The sequence below is a fragment of the Bison bison genome, unplaced genomic scaffold (genome assembly GCF_000754665.1).
Source record: "Bison bison bison isolate TAMUID 2011002044 unplaced genomic scaffold, Bison_UMD1.0 scf7180017864481, whole genome shotgun sequence".
Taxonomy (NCBI): Eukaryota; Metazoa; Chordata; class Mammalia; order Artiodactyla; family Bovidae; genus Bison; species Bison bison.
The window spans coordinates 3,550,817-3,570,386 of record NW_011495041.1 but is presented as its reverse complement, the minus strand read 5'-3'; the positions used below and the strand labels follow the sequence as shown (position 1 = coordinate 3,570,386).

At 43.1% G+C, this 19,570-nt stretch overlaps 1 protein-coding gene across 3 annotated transcripts in view; it reads right to left on the bottom strand.

Moving 5' to 3' along the window:
- Positions 1-19,570, bottom strand: part of TIAM1 (T-cell lymphoma invasion and metastasis 1) — a 469,570-nt gene that overhangs the window by 186,720 nt on the left and 263,280 nt on the right. The window lies entirely within an intron of this gene.

The following is a 19,570-nucleotide window of genomic DNA, read 5'->3' as shown; positions in this document are numbered from 1 at the left end:
AAAAAAAAAAAAAACAAAATCCATGCTCCCTCCCCGTGGATTCCCTTATATAGTTCTGACATGCCCTCCTCACCCCAACTGTAGTTTCTGCCCTCAGCCTTCTACCTAACTCTCCAGACCGAGTACTTTCCTCTTTAACAGACTTATTTACTTCCTTCCACACTGTTGTCTACCTTAATCTCCATCTTCAGTACAAATCCCTCTTCCTAAGCCCCTCTGGACACCTCCATAGAGTGAGCCTGTTGGATGAGCCATAGGGTGAGCTCAAATCTGACATACCACGTAGGGTCAAAACTTTCCACACTTATGATCCCTCCCAAAAGGCAGCGAGATTTATAAAAGTAACAGAGTTGAGATGCAGTCAGAACTAGCCTTCATCTGCTCATTAATGTCCCCATGACGTTGAATGAAACAATAAACATCCCCATGGACCACCTTCTCCATCTGCAAAATAGGAAATCTGCCTTGTAGGTCTGTGCTGGGGACGAAATGAGGCAATGTGTGAGAAGACATCCTTCTGTCATATTTACTTGGGCTTCCCTTGTGGCTCAGCTGGTAAAGAATCTGCCTGCAATGTGGGAGACCTGGGTTCGATTCCTGGGTTGGGAAATCCCATGGAGAAGGGAAAGGCTACCTACTCCAGTATTCTGGCCTGAAGAATTTCAAGGACTGTATTCCATGGAGTTCCATGGGGTTGCAAAGAGTCGGATACGAGTTGTATTTACTTAGGGCTTCATAAATGTTCATCTCTGGACTTGCCTGGTTGCACAGTGAATAAGAATCCACCTGCCAATGCAGGGGACATGGGTTCGATCCCTGGTCCAGGAAGATTCCACATGCCATGGAGCAAGTAAGCCCGTGAGCCACAGCTACTGAGCCTGTGTGCCCAAGGGCCACACACTGCTAATACTGAGCCCGTGTGCTACAACCATGAAAGCCCACATTCAAGACATACTCAGCGTTCCTCAAGAATGCCACTACATCAGTCCTGCACTGCTAAATGATATGCAAACACCCCTGGCACACCCAGCAGACACAAATCAAAGGACTAAAGGAACAACATTCAGAAGAGTTGGTTTTACTCAAAGATTTACTCAGAAGGTTAGGGAGAACAGGAGCATTGGGGTAGATTAACAATGGAATACAAACTTTTAATGTGTATGATTTTCTACAGGGAAAAATTAGACTGGGAAAGACTGAGATCTCTTCAAGAAAATTAGAGATAGCAAGGGAACATTTCATGCAACAAAGTGCAAAATAAAGGACAGAACTGGCATGGACCTAACAAAAGCAGGAGATATTAAGAAGAGGTGGCAAGAATATGAGAGAGTCAGTTCCTAGGCAGGTTGATAAGGAGTCTAGGGGTCCCCAAGGAGAGAGGGGTCTGGAATTCTCAAGGAAGAAGAAAGGACAAACTTTTTTTCTTTCTCCACATTCCTTAGGATTATATAACAATAATGTATCCTCCCTAAGGACAAGCTCTGGATTAAACCTTCTGTTAACTTAAAATGTAAATTATGGGAGTAGACTTGGTCTTTACAAGGATGTATCCAGCCTGAGGACAGTGTTATCTTAAAATGTAAATTATGGGAGTAGGTCTGATGAGGTCTTTACAACCTCCAGACATTCTTTGGATTATATAACTTCATTGTTAACACTAGCAAGCAGGTACTCTTTCTGCCCCCTTCTGATGCCTATGTCAGAAGCTTTCTCTATCTCCTTTATACTTTAATAAAACTTTATTACACAAAAGCTCTGAGCGATCAAGCCTCGTCTCTGGCCCCGGATTGAATTCTTCTCCTCCGGGGCCCAAGAATCCCGGTGTATTCGCGTTATTCAACAACAACCTTTCAAATACACAGAAGAACTGTACAAAAAAAGATCTTCATGACCCAGATAACCACAAAGGTGTGATCGCTCACCTAGAGTCAGACATCCTGGAATGTGAAGTCAAGTGGGCCTTAGGAAGAAGCATCACTACAAACAAAGCTAGTGGCAGTGATGGAATTCCAGTTGAGCTATTTCAAATCCTCAAAGATGATGCTGTGAAAGGGCTGCACTCAATATGCCAGCAAATTTGGAAAACACAGCAGTGGCCACAGGACTGGAAAAGGTCAGTTTTCCAATCCCAAAGAAAGGCAATGCCGAAGAATGCTCAAACTACCACACAATTGCATTCATCTCTGCTGCTGCTGCTAGTCCCTTCAGTCGTGTCTGACTCTGTGCAACCCCATAGACGGCAACCCACCAGGCTCCCCTGTCCCTGGGATTCTCCAGGCAAGAACACCGGAGTGGGTTGCCATTTCCTTCTCCAATGCATGAAAGTGAAAGGTGAAAGTGAAGTCGCTCAGTCGTGTCCAACTCTTAGCGACCCCATGGACTGCAGCCTACCAGGCTCCTCCGTCCACGGGATTTTCCAGGCAAGAGTACCGGAGTGGGGTGCCATTGCCTTCTCCCATGCTATCAAAGTAACACTCAAAATTCTCCAAGCCAGGCTTCAGCAATACGTGAATCATAAACTTCCAGATGTTCAAGCTGGATTTAGAAAAGGCAGAGGAAAGCAGAGATCAAATTGCCAACAACCCTCGGATCATCGAAAAAGCAAGAGAATTCCAGAAAAACATCTACTTCTGCTTTATTGACTACATCAAAGCCTTTGACTGCATGCTGCTGTTGCTGCTGCTGCTAAGTAGCTTCAGTCGTGTCTGACTCTGTGCGACCCCATAGACGGCAGCCCACCAGACTTCCCTGTCCCTGGGATTCTCCAGGCAAGAACACTGGAATGGGTTGCCATTTCCTTCTCCAATGCATGAAAGTGAAAAGGGAAAGTGAAATCGCTCAGTTGTGTCTGACTCTTAGCGACCCCATGGACTGCAGCCTACCAGGCTCCTCCATCCACGGGATTTTCCAGGCAAGAATACTGGAGTGGGTTACCATTGCCTTCTCCACATTGACTGTGTAGATCACAAAAAAAACTGTGGAAACTTCTTAAAGCGATGGGAATATCAGACCACCTGACCTGCCTCCTGTATACAGGTCAAGAAGCAACAGTTAGAACTGGACACGGCACAACACACTGGTTCCAAATTGGTAAAGAAGTACGACAAGGCTGTATATTGTCACCATGCTTATTTAACTTATATGCAGAGTACATCATGCGAAATGCCAGGGTGGATGAAGCACAAGCTGGAATCAAGATTGCCAGGAGAAATATCAATAACCTCAGATATGCAGATGATACCACCCTTATGACAGAAAGCAAAGAGGAACTAAAGAGCCTCTTGATGGAAGTCAAAGAGGAGAGTGAAAAAGTTGGCTTAAAACTCAACATTCAGAAAACTAAGATCATGGCATCTGGTCCCATCACTTCATGGCAAATAGACAGAGAAACAATGGAAACAATGACAGACTTTATTTTCTTGGGCTCCAAAATCACTGCAGATGGTGACTGCAGCCATGAAATTAAAAGACTCTTGCTCCTTGGAAGAAAAGCTATGATCAACCTAGACAGCATATTAAGAAGCAGACACATTACTTTGTCAACAAAGGTCCGTCTAGTCAAAGCTATGGCTTTTCCAGTGGTCATATATGGATGTGAGAGTTGGACCATAAAGAAGGCTGAGCACCAAAGGACTGATGCTTTTGAACTGTGGTGTTGGAGAAGACTCTTGAGAGTCCCTTGGACTGCAAGGAGATCCAACCAGTCCATCCTAATGGAAATCAGTCCTGGGTGTTCACTGGAAGGACTGATGTTGAAGCTGAAAAGCCAATACTTTGGCCACCTAATGTGAAGGGCTGACTCATTTGAAAAGGCCTTGATTTGGGAAAGATTGAAGGTAGGAGAAGGGGACGACAGAGGATGAGATGCTTGGATAGCATCACCAACTCAATGGACATGAGTTTGAGCAAACTCTGAGAGTTGGTGATGGATAGGGAAGCCTGGTGGGCTGTAGTTCATGTGGTAGCAAAGAGTCAGACACAACTGAGCAACTGAACTAAAAACTGAACTGATGATTTTCTAAGATGAACTACCCGTCTTCTTCCCAAAATAAAATGGCACATGGAGTGGTTAGAAATTAATTCTTTTTGTGGAGCATTTTACTGAAAATTTTTGCAAAGCTCTGTTCTTTCAAGACATGCTTCATCACTCTTCTCCTCTGAATCCCTGTAGTAATCAGTTATTTGAAAACTTGTCTTAATCTTCTCCTCTATTAGGATGACAACTTCCATGCGGGAAAAGACGACAGTGCATTACTTTTTTATCCTATGGTTCCACAGCTCATGGCCCCTGCATTAGCCATGGTTCTCCAGAGAAACTAAACCAACAGGATACGGATGGATGAATGACTATTTTAAAATACTGGCTCAAGAGATTGTTGAGTCTGGCAAATCTACAATCTGTAGGCAACCAGCAGCCCGCAGACCCAGGAAGAGTTGATGCTGCTGTCTTGAGTTCAAAGGACCCAGGAGAAGAATCCCTTCATTTTAGAGGACCTCAGTCTACTTTTAAGGTCTTCAAGTGATTGGATAGGGCCCGCCCACATTATGGAGGATAACCTGCTTTCCTCAATGTCTGATGTAAATGCTAAATCACATTTTAAAAAATGCTTGGTAAAAGAAAACAGTGAGGAAAGAAGGAAAAGAAAGAACAAACTACTATATGATCCTAAAATCCCACCCCCGGGCAGACGAAACTATACTCCAAAAAGACACACACACCCAATGTTCACTTCGGCACTGTTCACAATAGCCAAGACTTGGACGCAGCCTAAGGGTCCATCAGGCCTCCCTGGTGGCTCAGACAGTAAAGAACTGCCTGCAACGCAGGACATGTGGGTTCCATCCTGGGTTGGGAAGATCCCCTGGAGGAGGGCATGAGTACCCACTCCAGCATTTGTGCCTGGAGAATCCCATGGACAGAGGAGCCTGGCGGGCTACAGTTCATGGGGTCACAAAGAGCCGGAAACAACTGAGTGACCACCACTTTCACTTCTTTCAAGCAGTCACCAACAGAAGAACGGATAAAGAAGATGCGGCACGTGTATAAAATGGAATACTACTCAACCATAAAAAACAATCAAATAATGCCATTTGCAGCAACATGAATAAACCTATAGATCATCATACTGAGTGAAGTTAGACTGAGAAAGACAAATGTCATATGGTATCAGTTACATGTGGAATCTTAAAAAAAAAAAAGTACACATGAGAGTATTTACAAAACAGACAGAGTGACAGATGTAGAAACCAAAACTACGGTTGCCAGTGGGGAAAGAAGCGGGAGGGATAAATTTAAAGATTGGGATTGACATATATACACTCCTATATATAAGATACGGAGAAGGCAATGGCAACCCACTCCAGCACTCTTGCCTGGCAAATCCCATGGATGGAGGAGCCTGGTAGGCTGCAGTCCATGGGGTCGCTAGGAGTCGGACACGACGAAGCAACTTCACTTTCACTTTTCACTTTCATGCATTGGAGAAGGAAATGGCACCCCACTCCAGTGTTCTTGCCTGGAGAATCCCAGGGACGGGGGAGCCTGGTGGGCTGCTGTCTCTGGGGTCGCACAGAGTCGGACACGACTGAAGTGACTTAGCAGCAGCAGCAGCAGCATATATAAGATAGGTAACTAATAAGGACCAGAGATATATATAAGCATGTATAAGATAGGTAACTATACGGCACAGAGAACTTGACTCAATACTCTGTAGTGACATATGTGGGAAAAGCATCTAAAAAAGAGTGGATGTGTGTATAGGTATCACTGATCCACTTTGCTGCATACCTGAAAGTAAAAACATTATAACCCACAATACACCAATAAAAATTGTTTTTAAAAAAAACACATGAAGAATGCCTGACATACAAAACAAACCTCGCAGCAACCTATGAGGTGTTCAACCAAATTACTGGGCACCATAGCCAAGTTCACATATAATATTAACCATCCCATGTCCCAGGAGAGTTTTTCTCTAGTACCTAGTAATAGCATCAATACCAACAAAAGGAATAAAACATGTTGCCAACACAGAATGTTTACATAAGAATATCCAGCAGGTGTTTAGACAACCCAGTCCACAATTCCACCTGATTTCAGACCTGGGGGAAAAAAAAAAAAACGTCTTCTTGGGGTGCTAGTGGTAACTGCAGGCTATGAGGCATCAAGGGGTCATGGAGAGAGTGGTCTGACTTTCAAGACATCTTTACCACTTATTTCTCGGGGAAAGCACCCTTCCAAGCTTAGGTTTCCTAGCAGCCAACATCATCAAGAGTTGTGGCTCTCTTTTACGTTATGGAAAACAGTATCAAAATATATTTGAAGATTGAACAGTACAAGTACAGCAGCCACCCCCCCACCCAACGTTAGTCCTCCCCCACCCCTCACACATATACACAAATAACGCATCCTAGGTACACAAGCTTCCCTGGGGCGACATTTCTGCTCTAGCCCTGGGTCTGAAATTACCACCCTCTCCCACCTCTGAGCCAAGATTTCAAGCACACAGCAGGGTGGGGGTGGGGGGATGTCCCCAGCAAGTCCTCAATTCCGATGCAGCTGGGCTTAAAATTGAGCTTGCAAGCCCAGGGACGGAGCGGGGAGGCAGAGTGATTGTTCAACACCCTCCTACACTCAGCTCATGACTAATGCATCACATTGGGAGAGCAATTCCTCCCAGCTAGCTGGAACCGACAAGTCCACATTTAAACCAAACCACCCCTCGGAAGGCTCGGCGCAGCCCTCCCAAGCCCGAAGTGTACCCCTTTCTGAAAATATTCACTTTGACAGAAAACAAACAGAGAGATTAGGCATGGAGTTCTAATTCTGAATGCTTCCCTTCAGCACTTGTTGCTGTTCAGTCGCTAAGTCATGTCCGACTCTACGAACCCACGGACTGCAGCACCCCAGACTTCCCTGTCCTTCACTATCTCCCAGAGTTTGCTTATACTCATGTCCATTGGATGCTATCTAATCATCTCATCTTCTGCCACCCCTTTCTCCTTCTGCCAGGGAGCTTGAATTTTCAAGGACAAAATCAAAAAACATGCCCACTAGGAAAGCCATAGGTATTGCTCTTTGAGCTCCCTGAAAACCTGTTAAGTCGGGAGCAAATGACTTCATTTCTCTGTGGTTTCATTCTTCCTCAGTAAAATTCAGCACATAGTCAGCACTTTCAAAAGGTAGAAAACAAGAGCCCAAAGTTAGGTGTGGTATGTCACAAGGAGAAAAAAGGTACTGTGTACATCAGCGATGCAGGGATTTGATATCCTATTCAAAATAGCATCCAGGAGAAGGAGGAGGAGGACTAATCAAGTGTATTCACTAAAGAGAGCTCAGTGATTAAAATAACATCAGCCTTCTGCTTCTGCCGATGCCTCGCTCACACGAGCACAGCAAAGTGTGGCCCGAGCTGGTGCTGACGCCAGGGTGTCAGCTCCAGAGCCACCTGTTTGTTCTGCTTCACTCCGTCCCCACACTCTCAGGAACAGGGTGCCATCTGTGCTGTGCCAGCTCGGCCTGGCTCTCCATAAAGGTAAATAAGATCCTGACGTTGTGTTTCATCTAAAAATTTAAAAATCCCTTCAATTTTGGCTTCCAGACCTCAATCTCAATTTAACTCAACCCAGCTCAACTTCAATGTGTGCAGAGCACCTTCTCGGTGGCTGGCTCCACCCAAGATTCCATGAGGATTCTAAGATAGGGAAGGCTCGAGGCACCTCAAAGAGTCTTAATGATCTTGGAGGTGGGGATATAAGATGAGACAAGGACCCCCAAAGATGCACTAAAAGACCCAAAAGTGATCAGGCATCTATGATGAGCTCAGAGGAGTATGAAAAATGAAGGGTGCGATTCAATGAAAATTTAATGCTAAAGCCTGCTGATGCAGCTAATACTCTTTACAATGAAAAATATGCTCTTAACAGGCAAAGGCAAAAATATACATTTAGATTACAAGAATATGCATAGCAGGACAAGATGGCAGATTAATTTGACTGTGATTTTTTTTAAGCCATGCTTACTCAGGAAAAAACTATAATGACCATTTTGGCACCATTTAATGGGGATTAATAATGGGTATTTGAAAATAATTTTGCTATAAAATCATGGTATAGAAGAGAATGTTCACTCTAACAAACTCATGCATTCCAAAGGCTTTATTTAAATAAGAACAGGTCATTTCAAATTTTAGGCTATTTAATTTTGAAATACATGCTATTTTTCATCCTAAAAGTTACAGAGGATTTTCCCAAAAGAGCCTCATATCAAGAGTCAACCATTTTAAGACAAGTAAAAATGATGAAACATTAAGTTTAAAAATCCTTGTGCATAAATCTAAATAAAGATATAAAACTTAGGTGTTGAAACTTATGCCTCTCGTATTTCAAACACTGATTTAAGAAGCAACAAAGGGCTCTCTGCTTGTCAGGGAGAGCCCTGGGTCACTTTAGTTCTTATCTGAGGACGGACTAGATTCTTTTCCTGAACTTTAAAAAATGTATTTATCTTCAAGTTTTATTAAGATATAATTGACGCACAGCACTGTATAAGTTTAAGGTATACAGCATAGTGATCTGATTTACATACAGCATGAAATGATCACAGTAAGTTTAGTGAACATCCATCACCTCATACAGATACAAAATTAAAGAAACAGAAAAAATTTTTTCCTCGTGATGAGAACTCTGAGGATTTACTCTACACAGTTTTCTTATGTAAGTGCCTGGAGAATCCCAGGGACAGCAGGGCCTGGTGGGCTGCCGTCTATGGGGTCGCACAGAGTCGGACACGACTGAAGCGACTTAGCAGCAGTAGCAGCAGCAGTGTTAATTATATTCATCATGTTGTACATTACATCTTTAGTACTTATTGATCTTATAACTAGAAATGTGTACCTTTTGATCGCTTCGAGGATGGAACAGACTCCTGATCCGCTTTTCTTAAAGGCACATCCTTAAAAGACCCTGTCCTAAAATTGTGGGTACCGCCTAGCCCCAGGGGGACTTCCCTGGCAGTCCAGTGGTTAGGACTCCATGCTTCCACTGCAGGGGGCACAGGTCTGACCCCTGGTTGGGGAACTAAGGCCCCATATGATGCATGGGGCAGCCATGTGATTCATGCTGATGTGTGGCAGAAACCAAGAGAATACTGTAAAGTGCTTATCCTCCAATTTAAAACAAACAAACAAAGGAATGGCATCAAGGGTGAGTGAATTAAGAAAATAAAATCTCACATCATAAAAAAAATCAGAGGATATGCCTGAAGATACTATGCCAAGTCAAATAGGACACTGTTGTATGATTCCACTTATGTGAAAGTGAAAAGTGAAAGTGAAGTTGCTCAGTCACATCCGACTCTTTGCAACCCCGTGGACTGTAGCCCACCAGGCTCCTCCGTCCATGGGATTCTCCAGGCAAGAATACTGGAGTGGGTTGCCATTTCCTTCTCCAGGGGATCTTCCCACCCCAGGGATCGAACCCAGGTCTCCCACATTGCAGGCAGACGCTTTAACCTCTGAAGCCCTACCTACAATAGTCATTGAGAGAGCAAGTAGCACGGTGGTGGCCAGGGGCTGGGGGAAAAGGACGAGGTGATGTTTCAGTTTGGAAAAAAACAAGACAGAAGTCCTGGAGATGGACATCGGCAATAACTGCAAAACAATGCACAGAACATTGCGAAACATTAGCCATTAGCAATATACTTAATGGCACTGAACTGTACACCTAAAAATGGTTAAAATGACAAATGTTATGTTATATATATAATATCACAATTTTAAAAGTAGAGGCTTTATTAATAACTAATATTTCCAGAGTGCTTCAAATCTGAAAAGCATCTCTGTATGCATTAGATCATTTGAAGATCACAGCACCCTGCAAGAAAGGCATGTGTATAAACTCGTATACTTGTTTCTAAGTGACGTGCCTGTTGTCTAGAGGGTGGAAGGGTGGCTTAATCCGAACCCAGTCCTACATCCTTCATGTATGCGTGCTAACTCACTTCAGTGGTGTCTGATTCTTTGCGACCCTATAGACTGTAGCCCACCAGGCTCCTCCGTCCATGGGGATTCTCCAGACAAGAATACTGGAGTGGGTTGCCATGCCCTTCTCCAGGGGATCGTCCCGACCCAGGGATGGAACCTGTGTCTCTTAATCTCCTGTATCGGCAAGCGGGTTCCTGACCACTAGCGTCACCACTTCCCCACATCCTTCATACATATATTCAGTTCTCAACCCCACGCTGTTTTCCACTATCTGTACACATTCCGGAGATACACAGGGAATGTTTATAGATTTTTTTTAAGAGATACGCATTCTAGGGTCAAACTTGGGAACTCCACCTCTTTCAGTCAAGAAGTGGATTTCACTTTATTTAACCCAGTGTTTCCCAAACTTTCTTAATCACGCAACTTTATTTTGCAGAATATCCGAGAGCAACCTGTGAGAAAGTGAGTATTTGATGGGTTACTGCTGTATGAACTCATCTAATGAAATGCACTCATTCATGTAGTATTCAGCCGCCTCACAGAAGAAAGAGCCAAGTAATTAAGCTGTTTACTTAATTGGCAATTCCAAGTATCAATATCATCACCAGCGGTATCCTCATCTCATAATGCCCCCTCTCTAATTTTGTATCTTCCCTCATGCAGATCTTTCCATCAACCATAAAAGTACAACTAAGACCATGAGAACGAGAATAATGACTATCTGAGCATCGTCCTTGGCTCTCAGACTTCTTACTCACGGGGCACGGATCAGAACAGCATGGACCCATTTGAAGGTTCACGTGTAAGTGTGTGAGGGGTGGTATGCATAAGCATATGCATCTATGTGTATACATGATAAGTGGAATGCAAGCTTCAAAAAATTAAAACTATAATGATATACATATACCCCCCCAAATTCTTTATAAGTTCTGGTATAAATAAGTCAGACAAAGAAAAAAACAGCTATTTTACATGCAATACGATTCTTTATTTTATACAGCAACAATACTTCAACTTGGAGTTTAATGTACCACGAGTGGTTTCTTCCCATTCATTAAAACAAAAACATCGACAACCACGAACCAAAATCTCCAATCATAGGTTTGGTGTTTCTACTGTGTTTTTAACCCAGTACTTCCTCAAACCTTTAAGAAACAGTAATGAATTGTTCAAAATTAACTTGTAATATGCTATGCATATTTAATTCTCAGAAAGAGGTCGCTATCTCCCTCTGGGATGCAATCAAAACTAAGTCTCCTCCATGCCTTTCAAAACGAAGGAAAATACAGCCAGGCTTTTAAGGAGTAAACCTGGTCACGTGACCACAGCACCACCACCACCTCCCCCACTTCCATGATATTTCTGAGAATACAATTAACCACTGACACTGGCCCAGGTTCCACAGACCGTCAGGTCTTGCTGGGGCTTGTGCAGTTTGTTACGCAGTTTCAACTTATAATGGGAGTTTGTCAGCTTCTTTTGGTTGAACTTGACACAATGGGAAAAGCCCTTAAGGGTTAATTAATTAATCTCACAATGAAATCTGAAACAGATAATAAATAGGTCTTGAGCAACTGTGAACGTCAGGCAACAGCATCAGCCAAAATAAGGGCTGTTCCCAGATCAGACTCATCTCAAACTCAACTGCATTTCATTGTTTCATTCGCCATCAAATGGCTGGGACTCAACAGATTAGGGCTCAGAGAATGGGTGGTGGAGCCAGACAGAGCTGGGTGGGAATTTTGCTCCTGCTACTGAATACCCAAATAACCAGTAAAGTTACTTCACATCACATAGACTCAGTTTGCTCACTGGTAAAAATGGGAATAATACGAGTAAATGGAACAATCCACTGGAAACCAGGCAGGCCACTGTCTGAGCCAAGGAAATGATCAATAAATTATACCCTCGGGGACAGACTTCAGACAACACTACAAAGCTACACTAATCAAAAGAGTATGGTATTGGCACAAAAACAGACATATGGGTCAGCAGAACAGAATACAGAGCCCAGAAATAAACCCACACACCTACAATCAATTAATCCTTATCAAAGGAGACAAGACAATACAATGGAAAAAAAGAGTCTCTTCAGCAAAAGATGTTGAGAAAGCTGGACAGTGGAATGTAAATTGACAAAGTTAGAACATTGTCTCACATCCTATACAAAAATAAACTCAAAATGGCTTAAAGACGTAAACAAGAGACATCACACCATAAATGATTCCCTGGGGGGGAAAATATGGGATCTTTCATTACATCTAAGTATTGATTAGTAATTATAATCTCCAGGATTGTGTATCACTATTAGAAGCTTTCCCAAAATAGTAAGAAAAATAAAATTAGTGAAATCAGTGCTTGAATTTATGAAATTTCTTTTCTTATTGATTACACTGAACACGTATGATGCCTTCACATGGAGTGGGAAGGCACAACTCATAAGGGGAGTATCCCTGTTGGGGGCATTTGGTATCTTCCTTCAATGATCAAGTACAAGGATGAGAAGTGACAACTCAAAAGACCATCGCTTTGTAAAACAATACACCCACTCTCTTCCTCTTGTATGCCTCTGCAAGCTTTTTGAAAAGATTATTGTTCACAGCAAATGCACCTTCTAAATATAAGTAACCATGTTGATTAAAGATAACCAGAGGCAACACTTTCAATATCTGGGAAAGAACACTGCCAATGGTAAAGCATTATTTATTACCCCAGAACCTGTCAGGAAGGCACAAAGCAAATCAGACTTACTGAATAAAAATACACTGAGGTCTAGATATACTATTTAGATTAAAAAGATCACAGTTTTGAGGGATTAAAAACCAAATACCTGTTATCTCATGGTAGGAGGTGCCAATAATAAAATGTGTTGGCTGCTAAAATGACTCAGAAAAGCCAGCACCAAAAGTATGACTCACATGTTTGAGTAGAAACTCTTGAGTGATGGTTGGAAGTAACAGTAAGGTCAGATCTGAGTTGTGAATTTTAGAGTAGAGTTCATCTAGAGAGTGAGATTATACAGCAAGCTCACTTTTTGTTAACAAGCGTAAACAGAAGTTATTACATCTGAGACACCCCATGCTTAGTACTTAGGGTTGGGAAGAGTTGGGGTGTCTGATGAACTCTGACCCCCATGAGCCCAGGCCTGGAAACGAATGTCCTGTTTCCACAGTGCCTCAAGAGCTAGATTAATTCAGTGGAATTTAAAACTACATAATAAAAACCCTAGGTTCAATTTCTTATTCTTCTCCAGACTCTTACTATACAACCCTTATAACTATGGAATACAGAAAAAGGCATTAACTCTGGACACTGTTAGAACTGAGAAGCATACAAAAGAAGATCAGATAAGAATTATCCTCTAGGTAAAATCATCAAAGAATGCCAGACATACACAGTTGATCTGTTCCTGCTATCCAGGCAGGATAGTAGGCTCAGAGAACAAAAACCGTGTTATTCAACAAACAGTTGAGATGTCAAATAGCTCGCAAAACTCTCCATACTCACAGCATGCCACTGTTGTCCCAGTTATTAGCATCAAAATGGTTTATAAATAATTGTTAAAACAAAAAATGGCCTTTAAAAAAACACTCTTTGAGGAAGAATAACTAAAATAAAGCCAAAAGCAAATGATATAGTGAATATATACGACACTGTATCCCAAGGTACGACTCACCAAGAGCAATGAAATGTAGGACTTTTGTATGGTGGCATTCCTGAGAGTTTTGACCTCTATTTGACTGTGAAAACTACAGATGCGTTTGTGTACTCTCTATACTCCTCTAAAGCAAAGAAAATGTCCTTTTTTCCATTTCCTAAGAAACTCTAAGCCAACGTAAAGGTCTCTTATCTAAGTTATTAGTATGAGAAATGGTAAAAAAGCAACCATGGAAATAATAGCAGCCTGTGGAGTGAAGGAAAACAGAGAAGACAAAAAGAGAAGAAAAGAGAAATCTTGGAAACTTAGGGCCCAGAAGGAATCAGGATATACCGACTAAATCCCAGTCTTAAGCTTCAAATGTTCTTTGTTTCTGGGAAGCCATCAGGAGAATTTATTTTTAAGAAACTTACCTTACCAGCCTGAAAACTGGGTTGTAACTCAACCAAACGATTACCATAGGTTAAAGGTAAGAACGATGTTCTAGAATGAGAATACGGAAATAATTTAATGTGGGTGTGGTCAATGAAAATTAAAAAGGACCAAGACTTTTCCAGTCCTAGCAGATTTTAATAACAGATTGGAAGATTATATCCAATAGTCCAATAATTAATATAAAGTATATCCCTGACATGTTGTGAATTTACCCAACTCCTGCCACAGGTAAGTATCTTTCATCACACTGAGGTGTGTGTGTATATGTGTGTGTGCACGCGTGCACATGTGTGTGCGTGTGTGCACACGCGTGAGCATTAAATGGGGGGGCAGAGAAGACATTTATAAAATAAACAGTATAAATTTTAAATATTTTGCTTAAGGAGGTGCAACTGAACATGTGCATACTAATCATCATTTCATTAAAATCTCACTTTAAAACAGACTATTGTAAATAATTTTTAAAAATTAAACTCGGGGCCAAGAATTTTAGTTGATGATTCTGAGAGTGGAAAATTCAAGGAAGTCATATAGAGAAGTGGTAACACGTAAGTGAGTGGATCTCTAGCTGAGCACAGGATTGGGCAGCGTGGTTGAGGACAGCAAAATGGAGGAGAGCGCAGGAAGGAGAGATGAGCACAGACAGTTAGAAACAAAAGAGGTCCTCATTCTTTCCCCTTCCTTCCAGAACCTTGCATGCATGTGTGCTCAGTCCATTCAGTCACGTTCCACTCTTTTCAATCCCATGGGCTGTAGCCCACCAGGCTCCTCTGTGTCCATGGGATTCTCCAGGCAAGGATACTGGAGTGGGTTGCCATGCCCTCTTCCAGGAGATCTTCCTGACCCTAGGATCGAACCAGCATCTCCTGCGTTGCAGATTCTTGACCCACTGAGCCATGTGGGAAGCCCCTCCAGTACCATGGGTGACAGGTTCCTCTGTGAGCTGCCACAGGCCTCCCTGAGAAGCTGTCCTTCTATCACCTTGGAAACCCTATCAACATTCAGCAGTGTAGAAAAAAAGTGATGACAGTTTCAAACTTGGGTTTTTAACTTGACTGAACTGCTCCTGCATCTTTTGATAATTTGTGTAAGAATGTGCCTGGAGGCGCGGAAGCTCCCCTTCCACGCCAGCTAAAATACTAAACAGGCTCCACCGGGATTTTTTGCAGTTTAGAAACAAAATCAATCTCCCCTGAAACGTTCATCTAAATGTCTATAGTATATTGGCCCCAAGTTAACCTGAAAGATAAGTGATATCATCGGATATTTGTCCTTTCTCTTACTTCACTTAGTACGATAATCTCTAGGTCCATCCGTGTTGCTGCAGATGACATTATTTCATTCTTTTTAATGACTGAAGAATATTCCACTGTACATATGTACCACATCTTCTTCATCCATGTCTCTGTCGATGAACATTGGGTTTGTTTCCATGTCTTGGCTATTGTAAATAGTGTAAATGAACACAGGGGTGCATGCAGCTTTTTGAATTATAGTTTTGTTTGGGTAAATGCCCAGGAGTGGGATTGCTGGATCATATGGTAACTCTATTTTTAGTTTTTTTGAGGAACTTCCATTCTGTTTTCCATAGTGGCTGCACCAATTTACATACCCACAAACAGTGTAGGAGGGTTCCCTTTTCTCCACACCCTCTTTGGAAATATACTTTTAAAAAAAAATATGAATTAAAAAAAGAAAAGATATCGACTCATGGGAGTGGCCTGGCACAGGGGTTTTAGAGACCATGCAGGTCAGGTCGGGGGTCAGCAACAGAAAGAAGCACCCAGGATGTCTCAGAGTCCAGCCAGAGTGAAAAAGGGGACAGAAGAGCACAGAGGAGCCCCTCTTGGAGGGACCCCGACAGATCCAACCAGGGAAGACCTGAATATCAACATAAAGACCACCACTAACAGATTATCAGTATAAGCGTTAGTCACTCAGTCGTGTCCAACTCTGTGACCCCATGGCCATAGCCCGCCAGACCCCTCAGTCCATGGGATTCTCCAGGCCAGAATACTGGAGTGGGTAGCCTTTCCCTCCTCCAGGGGATTTTCCCAACCCAGGAATTGAACCTGGGTTTCCCACCTTGTAGGCAGATTCTTTACCATCTGAGCTACCAGGAAAGCCTAACAGATTATAACCGCTGACTAAAATAGGAAACCGAGTCCTTATAGATATAAATAAACTCAAAGATTGATGAGAAATGGGGAATCTACATCAAAGTATCTCTCTATAAAATGCTTACTAATTACAAAAGGGAAAAAGGGAAAAGAATCACTTCCCAGCAGGGAAGGCTGGCAGAAGCCATCTAAACCAAGGGACCAAATGAGTGAGCATCATCAGAAATGGGATGGGTTCGCATCAAGAGTTCTCAGCGAAGACAGAGGGAGGCTCATGCCATCACCATTGAGGGTGTCTGCTGATGACTCGGAATGTGGATCCGATCTCAAGAACGCACCAAGTACAGCCACACTGAGGGACACTCAACAAAACAATGGCCTGGGTTCTTCAAAAGAGTCAGGGTCGTGACTCTTGATGGGCAGCTGTTTCTGAACGAAGAAATCTGAAGACACGTGACAACTCAGAGCAACACGTGCGGCTCGCTGGAAACATCTGTTATTTGAAATGGAGCTGGGACAAGTGACAAGAGAGTGGGAGAGGGTGTGAGAAGGAGCTGGTGGTAAGGCATCATGATTTTCAGCCCTGTAGAGCGGTTTTGTAGAAGACTGTCTTTGTTTATGGGAAAAAAAAAAACTCTCATGCCTGAGGGTAATAGTAATTTACTTCCAAATGACTTAGAGAAAACAACCTTCTTTATAATATAGGGCCAACTTCTCCAGAAGTTTCTGACAATTTCAAATTAAAAACTAAATTTGTGGCCTGATCGTTTCTTTATTCTAAGTTACATACACAGGTGCAGAACCGTTATGGATAACGTGTACAAGGAGACAGGCTTTAGCAAGTGACTCCCTATATCCAATATGAGAATTCATGAATGTATTCTAGATAAAATTTGCTAGTTTCAGCTTGGGGGGCGGGGGTGGGAATCAAACAAAATCCTGTGAGCTACACGTGTACGAGTGCCCTTCTGGACTCACCAGCATATGTGAATCCTCAGTCAGCGGGCTGGGTAAACTCGGGCCCAGCTTGGTCTTTTCATGCCAAGCCTCTCCTACAACTGCTGTCACCACTCCGAGTACACGGTTAAGAACACGGTACACTTAGAAACGCATCCCGCCAGCCAGAACCCTGCCATGAACTAAGCAACCAGACTGAAATAACTGCACACATGTTCTGCTTTCAAAGTCCACATCGCCAGAGACTCGGGAAAACAATGGTACTTGTCCCAGATCCTCGCTCAGACAGCTCTGTGATGCAACCACACCGGGCCTCGGCTTTGCCATGTGGGAAATGGGGAGATGGCACGATCATCTCTAACGCTGATGGATTCCACCAGCATTGAACACAGGCCTCCCCAGCCCTGGCCCCAACCTCAAGGAGCTCCAATAGAGGGGTGCGGGAAGGAGGGTGTTGGACAGATGGAAGGTGTAATGACCTCATTTCTGAGCACAGATTTCACTCTGTTCAGGAAAGGGACAGTATGACACAAGGGGCATGTCACAGGATGATGTTGAGTCTCCACTGCATTTTGAGCAGAGAAATGAGGGACTACCCCAAGTAGAATGAGTGGCTGGAGAGGGGATTTACACCCATGACAGTCTGGCCGCTTGTCAACACTACACAGTGGGTAGCTGTGGCACCCCCAAGCTGTGTGACTTTGGCCAGCTCACATAACCTTTGCGTTTCCCTTCCCCATTTGTTAAAGGGAGAGGAGAACAATTACCCAGCCTGTCCTTGAGACAGTTAAATGCTTTCATGTAACCATATGCCCATAAAGTTATAGCTAATAATAATAATTAACTTAATTACACTTAAATACACTTGTGCTTCCCCGGTGGCTCAGATGGTAAAGAATCCACCTGCAATGCAGGAGATCCCAGTTCGATTCCTGGGTTGGGAACATCCCCTGGAGAAGGGATAGGCTACTCACTCCAGTATTCACGGGTTTCCCTTATGGTTCAGATGGTAAAGAATCCTCCTGCAGTGTGGGAGACCTGGGTTTGATCCCTGGGGCTGGGAAGATCCCCTAGAGGAGAGAATGGCCACCTACTCCAGTATTCTTCCCTTGAGAATCCCCATGGACAGAGGAACCTAGCCAGCGACAGTCCATGGGGTCGCAAAGAGTCAGACACAACTCAGTGAATAAGCACAGCATGATTATTAAAATATTAATATGTGATATGTCACGTGTGTGTGCTCAGTTCAGTTCAGTCGCTCAGTCGTGTCTGACTCTTTGCAACCCCATGAATCGCAGCACACCAGGCCTCCCTGTCCATCACCAACTCCTGGAGTTTACCCAAACTCATGTCCATCGAGTCAGTGATGCCATCCAGCCATCTCATCCTCTGTCGTCCCCTTCTCCTCCTCCAATCCCCCAATCCCTCCCAGCATCAGAGTGTGTGTGCTCAGTCACATCCAATTCTTTCTGACCCCCCAGGCTCCTCTGCCCATGGAATTTTCCAGAATACTGAATTTCCCAAGAATACTGGAGCGGGTTGCCATTTCCTACTCCAGGGGATCTTCCTGATCCAGGAATCTAAGCCACGTCTCTTGCACCTCCTGAATTGGCAGGCGGATTCTTTACCACTGTGCCACTTAGAAAGCCCATGTGATATGTAATAGTATATAGTAATAATAACTATTTTAAATATTTAATATTTTTATCTATATTTAGCATACTCTAAATGCTTTGGTTTCTTGGAGGGTTTAACACTTTATTCTACAAAAGACCCTGGCACATAAGTACTCAATTAACTTTCACTGATATTTTTTACAATTATATGATTTACGAAGATTATGACTCGGTGTGGCTCAAAAAGAGGGTGCAGTGTGCTGGGTGATGAGGGTGGGGTTGCTGCAATTTGTGCAACCAGCTAGGACTAGATGAGCCGGCTGCCAAAGGCTATAGATGGCGAGATGAGGAGTTTGAACTTGACTCTATCAATAGTGGGAGTCTCTCTGTTGTAGTCCTCATTAAGAATCTATTGATTCTCAATTTAACATGCTCAGTTATCCGGCTTGACAGCCAACAGTAAACTAAAGGCAGAGAGTTTGTGGGGAGGAGGAACGAGGGACAGAAAACCACACCAGATGTGCCGGGAAGAAATGAACCAACTATGAGAAAAACGGAGAGGTTACTCCACGACCTCACCTTTCTGGGCCTTCCAACCTCAATTAACTTCTAACTGACCAAATCCAGCTTCAACCTAGATGTCCATCAGCAGATGAATGGATAAGAAAGCTGTGGTACATATACACAATGGAGTATTACTCAGCCATTAAAAAGAATACATTTGAATCAGTTCTAATGAGGTGGATGAAACTGGAGACTATTATACAGAGTGAAGTAAGCCAGAAGGAAAAACATAAA